The sequence below is a fragment of the Podarcis raffonei genome, chromosome 2 (assembly GCF_027172205.1).
Source record: "Podarcis raffonei isolate rPodRaf1 chromosome 2, rPodRaf1.pri, whole genome shotgun sequence".
NCBI classification, from domain to species: Eukaryota; Metazoa; Chordata; class Lepidosauria; order Squamata; family Lacertidae; genus Podarcis; species Podarcis raffonei.
Genome location: NC_070603.1, coordinates 90,609,505 through 90,617,044, shown reverse-complemented (window position 1 = coordinate 90,617,044; position 7,540 = coordinate 90,609,505).

The window sequence follows — 7,540 nt, the reverse complement described above, 5'->3', positions numbered from 1 at the left end:
AGGTAATTGTGTATAACTGCAATCTGAATGACCTGATACCACAATTTCCCACATTGCTTTTGGATGACTCGGAAAATGTGTTTTGCTTAGCAAGGAATTTTGGCTCCAGTGATTTATGATGAGGTGAGATGAAAGTGGGGGGGGGGGGGGAGAGAGACTGGTCTGTGTGTGACTTGGTTGCTCAGTCATTTGGAGGTTTTTTTGTTCGCTCTACTAGCATTGCTATGGGAAAAATTCATGGACCACTAGAATAGCCTTGTATTTAACTATTTGTCTGGTCTCTAGACAAGAAATTAGATGCAAGTGAGTAGGGCCAATCAGAAGATGGTAGCATGAGGGCCATTTCCCCTGGGCCTTAAACACAAAGAGAGCCTCAAATTTATACACTAGTTAATCTTTTGGTAGGGCTGCCAAACTACACTTCCCATGATCCTTTGAGAGGGGGAAACAGTGCTTTGAATGTGCATGAAATGCATGGTGTGCATGTAGTCACAGTTTAGATCAATGTCTAATTCATTGCTGCCAAAGGGAGCCTGACACTCTCCTAGTGCTTCTTTAAAGGAATTTTCACAGGTGAGGAATAAACTCAAAAAGGCACCTTTAACCACCCAGAAAGGCACTTTCAAGCTGTCATTAAAAATTTACAAATAAAGCAATACTATAATTATAATAAATGTGCTTTAACATTAAATGCGATGTGGCTGCCTCCAGACAGGGATTCAGCATTGAAATCTACTTGCTCAACTATCTAAAACAGGTTGTTGGAAACAGGTTTGTTCTTCAAGTTAGAAAAGGTAAATCCTGATTAAATGGAGGAAATGGGGGCTGGTATTTTGATGCCAACAATGTCATGTAGATGCTGCTTAAAGAAATGCACAAAGAGCACCCCGTTCTCAGTGGCGGCTGGTCCCCATTGGGAGCCCAACAGTAGGTGGCGCTAGAGGCAACGGATGGCAGAGTTAATGGATTTTAGCTGTCTCCTCCCTTCTGAGTTCAATTAGTGCAACACTGAGGCTAACAGGGTTACCATATGTCCAGAATTTCCCAGACATTTCCCAGGAAAATCCGGGTGTGTGTTAGCCCATGTCAGCAGTGCCGTTTTCCCATTAAAATAGCTCAAAAACTGCAATTCTTTTGCAATTTTGCTATTAAAAGCTCAACAACCTTGCCAAAAAGGCTCAGCAACTTTTCTGTCTGGATTTTCACTGTTCGAAAGATGGCAACCCTAGAGATTAAAGACTTGTACGACATCAGGTAGGTGACTTCCTAATGGACCAGCTCATCCCATGATAAACACCCATCTGGAACTACCCTTAAGAAATTTAGGTCTGACATTTTGGAACAAACTTCTCTAGTCAGCCCTAACACCACCACACAGCCTCATTTTCTCTTAGTTGTTCCCTCTGTATCCTCCCCACTGTATATGGGCAGCATACCCATGCTTTCCCCATTCTTAAGAACCTCAGACAATCTCAATAATCTCCCATCAATTTTCTCCTTGACAACTTCCAACTCCTGTTTGTTGGTTGCTTCCTCTGTTCCTCTGCTACCCAGTTTGGGGCATTCCCCCCCCCCCAGATGTTGTTGTTTTTATTCTTGTTGGAATAGAGTGTTTGCCCTCATTTTTTTAATCGGGTATTGTCTACTTTGTTTGGGGTGCTGGTTAGCCAAAGTGGGTGATGCCCTGGGGGCAGTGGGATTACCTAGGGAGTGCTAGGAGGCAAGGGAGGAGCAGGGGGCGCATTCTCCTCATCCATCTCAGCCTGCCAGTCCACTCTTGAGCCCAGTGACACCTCAGGACACTTCGTGTCAGTGTTGCCATTGTAGAACTCAGCATGGAGGAGGATGGAGGCAAAACTAGAATTAGTTGGCTCTAGCGCCATCTACTGTTGGCCTCCCTGCCCCTTAACGAACCAGTTCCAATGAGCACCAGTCACCACTGCTCCCACCTACCCCAGCGATCGACTGCTGTCTGACATGGTCGCCTCATAGAGCCTGTCTTCTGGTGTTCAGAAAAGGGCTACCAAAATAGTCAAGGGGGTGGCTCAAACTCCCTGCGAGGAAAAGTTGCAGCATTTGCGACTTTTTAGTTTAGAGAAAAGGGAAATAAGAGGCGATATGATAGCCATTTATAGAATTATGCATGGCATGGGAAAAGTGGATAGAGACAAATTTTTCTTACCTCTCTCCTAATACTAGAACTCGAGGACTTTCAATGAAGCTGGCTGGCTTTAAAAGAGGATGAGGCAAACTCATAGAAGATAAGGCTACCCGTGGCTACTTATCCTGAGGGCTATGTTCAACTTCCATTGTCAGAGGCAGTAGCCTTCTGAGGGCTGTGCTCAGGGTCTGCTTGCACATTCCCCACAGGCATCAGGTTGGCCATTGTGAGAACAGGAAGCTGGACTAGATGGGCCTTTGGTCTAACCCAGCAGGGATCTTTTTATGTTCTTATTTTCCTAACATAAACAGTTCTCAGATGTGTCTTTCTGCTCTTTATAGTGTACTCAAGTCTCTTGATCAATTTGCGTTCTTTTCCAGCCCTGTGCCTCTGTGAGATGAGGTGACAAGAACTAGGCCCAGCAGTTGTTGATGTCAGCCAAAGTTTGTTAGCATTGTTTGTGTTTCTGGAAAGCACCCTGGAAGCTCTGCTGAAGTAAATCTTTTGACCAAGCAAACGAAGTAGTGGAGCATGATCTTCCCCATTTTGGCACTAGCAGGCTAATTACGAAGTTTGTGGTCAGAGCATAGTGAACATAGACAAAGAATACTGGAAATCTTCTCGCTTCTTAAATGTGTGTGCTCACTAGAAGGACAGATCGTGAAGCTGAGGCTCCAATACTTTGGCCACGTCATGAGAAGAGAAGACTCCCTGGAAAAGACCCTGATGTTGGGAAAGATGGAGGGCACAAGGAGAAGGGGACGACAGAGGACGAGATGGTTGGACAGTGTTCTCGAAGCTACCAGCATGAGTTTGACCAAACTGCGGGAGGCAGTGGAAGACAGGAGTGCCTGACGTGCTCTGGTCCATGGGGTCACGAAGAGTCAGACACGACTAAACGACTAAACAACAACAACAACAAACTGAAGCAGGTGAGATGGTGCTCAGATTCCACAGCAGATAGGTCAAACACAGAGCATTCTTGGAGAAGACTACCCAAGGCAATGTGTGGGAGAATCAATCCAGAAGGCCGAGGCAAGGGAAAGGAGACCGGCAGCAGTTGGGTCCCCCTAGGAGAGGATACCTGCCCACCTACAAAACTTTGGCCCACCAAGGGTTAAGAGATAAGGATCTGGCCTCGTGGCCAGAAAGTATTCCCCATCCCTGATGTACAGCCTGGTTTACAGTTCAGTTTCTCCACCCATTCCCAAGTAGACATAATGTGGACAAAGTAAGTGATTTGTAAATCTGCATGAACCAGTCCAAGAAAAAGTGTTGCCTGCCTGGTATGTCTCAGTTATACTTGTGGGCGCTCAAGCAACATTTGGTTTCAGTTTGGGATCTTCTTCTCTTCATTAAGGCAGGCTTATTCTGATAAAATATGAGAAACCAAAAAATTCTGTGCAAGAGTCAATAAATTAAACACGACCACCACCCAAGAATATATAAAAAAGAGGGGAAATTATAAATCTAAATCGGCTTGCTAATGGCAGTAAATTTAAACTGGCAAAAAGAGATGCAATTTCTCATGCTGAAATTGCACCAGAAAAATCGCAACAGCCTCCAGCGCACGCAGAGCATTTCAGTAAATAACAGCATCTGGTGCTCGTTGCAGTAGCACTTTGCAGCAGCGTAGCCTAAACTATTCATCACTATTAATATGCATGACTAATATAGTGCTCACAGGGGAGTGATTTGACACTACAATTCATCTTGGTGTTTATCAGATACGAGTCATGAAAATCTCCCCCCCCCCATAAATTTTCCCCTACAGAACTGTGATTAACATCTGTTGTAGAAAATTGTAGAAAATTAGCACACTTTGGAGCTATGCATTAAAAAGATTTGGCACTCTGGTTATATATCCTCCACTTGCTTGCCGTTGCAATGAAAAGTCACCACCTGGGTGTGCTGCTTTGAGCAGGTTGTGCAGAAATGTTGTAAGGGCTCAGGTGCGGGCAATTTGAGTCTGTCTGTTGGACAGAGTGAGTCTGCGTGGCATCATGGAACCTGACAAAAAGAAAGCAGTTTTGCACGCAGCACATAGGTCATCCATGGAATTTGCTTCTGCAAGAGGTAATGATGGCCACCATGTTGAGTGACCTTAAAAGAGGTTTAGACAAATTCATGGAGGATAAGGCCTCGAAGGACTACTAACCATGATGGCTAGGTTCTGCTTCCACTGTTGAAGGCAGTATGCTTCTGAGTACAGTTGAACTTCGGTTTTCAAGCATCTCAGAAACCGAACGTTTCGGTTTTGGAACGCCGAAAACCCACAGTTAATTGCTTCCGTTTCTGAACGCGCCTCGGAAGTCCAACAGCATCCGAGGCATGTTTCTCCATTTTCTCCATTGACATTGCCAACCACCCATAGCACCTCGGTTGACAAACGTTTTGGAAGTTGAACGGTCTTCCGGAACGGATTATGCTCGACAACTGAGGTTCCACTGTACCAGTTGTTGCAGACTCCAGGAGAGGAGTCTGTTGTGCTCGTGTCCTGCTTGCAGGCTTTCCCCAAACATCTGGTTAGCCACTGTGAGAACAGGGTGCCAGATTAGATGGGCCCTTGGTCTCATCCTGTAGGTTCTCCCTAGATTCTTATTCCAAATTGTTATCTTCTTCATACAGCTTTCTAGTAGTAATGCCTATCATCTCAGTTGCACCGTCCTTTCAAATTCTGACTACCCAGTTATTCTCACATCCTTAAATGCATGCTAATAATGCCATATACACAGAACAAAACAGCCTGTAATACTCTGATAACATTGTTATCAATTTATCAGATCCCGAGGGGGAAGAACATATTACAATATTTAATACTTGCAAAGGAAAACACTACAGTTGCACAATAAAATAATACAGCAAAAAATAAAAATAGCTAGGGAAAGAGCCCTGCGTCTTGGAAACATTGGATTGAGAGCTTTATCAAGACAGTGTTGCAATATTTCCTTCTGGAGTAAACTGAGATAACAGTGGCAAATACCAGGCTTGGTACCAGTAAATGGTCTGGTATACATGATTGTTGTTTGTTCACATTGCTTTGATATATGGACTACATGTCTAAAGTTTTTGAGTCATGAGGTTCAGGTAAAATGATGCCTCAACTGTTTTTATTATGTCTTTTGGGTTCTCATTTTGTATTTTTATGTTGTGAACCACCCTGTGATCTTTGGCAGTAAGCAAATTTAACAAGGAATAATAATAATAATAATAATAATAATAATAACAATAATAATAACAACAACAACAACAACAACAACAACAATAATATCATTCCAGTTGTTGTTTATGTCCATTACTTACATGAAGTTGTTTATGTCCATTACTTCCATTCAGAACTGTGTCCTGCCTGTTACACAATCCAATTCCAACTACTGTGCAATGTCTTGAGAGAATATCATTGTTTGTGATCTACTGACCTTTAACATTGGCAGTCATCCATTATACCTGTCTACTACTTTAACTACTTATCTTATGTGGGAGCCGTTCTAGCGACCCAAAATCTTGTTAAGAGACTTCTTATTGTTCTAAACTCTCATATGAAAGGCTTGGTCGGCTCAGTGACGTAAGTACAATGCCCCAAGGAGCTGTTCGTTTTCTGTAATTTTGCTCAAGCAAAATTCCTCGTGGAACTTGGCATCTGGCATAGGATCTTGGTTTCAGCTTCAGCATGTTTACCTCTTATGACTATGGGTGTGTGTGTGCACTTGCGTGTATACCAGTATACCAGCCTGAGCTTATTTACTCATAGTAGGGTCATAGTACAGTCAATTATTTGCATTACCACAGCTACAATATCATTCTGTCCCTCCTAATGCAACTTCCCACTTCTGCATCCATTTCTCCCTGTCAACCTCTGCTGGAAAAGCAGCTGTGGAGTCCTATGTAGTTTACACAGGTTATTTGTGATCCAGCTCCATTCCCGTCCCTGAAGTCCGGTACGCTTATTCACAGTGTGGTACCACTATGACAGGACACAACAATGCTGTAGAACTGACTAGTGACCTTTATTTGTTTAAGACAGGCTTAAGTGGTCCTAGGGCAAGGACAGGACTCCAAAGCATTTCATCGGCGCCGGAATTTATTATCAAATCCCAGTGAGCTACAATTAAATAAACACATTTTTATTTTGGTCTGGCTTCTTTGCCATTAACATCATCCCCAAAGAAATTAAGCAGGCAGAACTTTGATTTATGTTATTTATTACAAATATATATATATATACGGCCTCTGACAGAAACTATTCAAAGGCAACTCAAAAGTTAAAATGAAAATTGCAAATAAGACAAAACAGTGAAATTATTAAAATAGCAGCAGTTTAAAAACATGGTAAGAGAGGTGGTAGAGTGCACACTTTGCATGCAAATGTCCCGGGTTCAGTTCCTGGCATCTCCAGGTAGGGCTACGAAAGACTCCTGTCTGACATCCTGGCTGGCAGGGAAGAGACAATATGGAGCTAAAAGCATCAATGGTTGGCCTGAATGGGCTTTCTATGAGATCAGATGCCATGTTATTTAACTCACAGACAATCTGGATGGCTCTAGGTGTGTCTCCTTAGGGAGGCTCTTCCACGGTCTGGGGGCCACAGCGCAGAAGGTGCTTTCTCTATTCAACTCCCCCGCCCAGGTGGCAAGAGGACATGGAGGAAGGCCTCTGACAAGGGAATGACTTTTCTGGCTGGTTCACAGAGCAGCAGGAAGATAAGGAGGAGATGGATACTCTGGGATATTCTGGTCCCAGGTGGACAAGGGCTTTCCTGCATCACTTAAATTTCACATCATGCTGGGAGTAGCTTCACTTGACTAACGTCTGTATGTCATATGGTCCTTAAATGTATAAGAGCAGGAAAATTGGCAGACATAGCTATAATAGTGTTGTTGTTTTTCTTAGTAATTAACCCATTGTGAGCTAATGAGCATCATGGTTCAGTGGAAATTTCAACGTGGGTTTCCTTGGACTAAGTCCAGCATTCTGACTGCTATACCACATGGTTTTGTGCAAGTATTAGAACAGGGGAGGAACCCACCATTAGGAGACTTGCTCATTATTCCCCTATAGCATAGCACTCCAGCAAATCTGATCAGTTTTGTACTTAATCATTTTCTACCGCAATGATGTAAGTTAATTTAAAAACAGAAACAAAATCCAAAGGGTTGCTTAAATGTATTGAGACGTGTTCTTAAATAAAAAAAAGTTTCATCCTGCAGACTCACACTAATTCTTCTCTGGGGTGATCCTGATATTTCTTCAGGTAGAATAACATAATACAGTGGTACCTCTGGTTACATACTTAATTCGTTCTGGAGGTCCGTTCTTAACCTGAATCTGTTTTTAACCTGAAGTGCCACTTTAGCTAATGGGGCCTCCTGCTATCGCCGC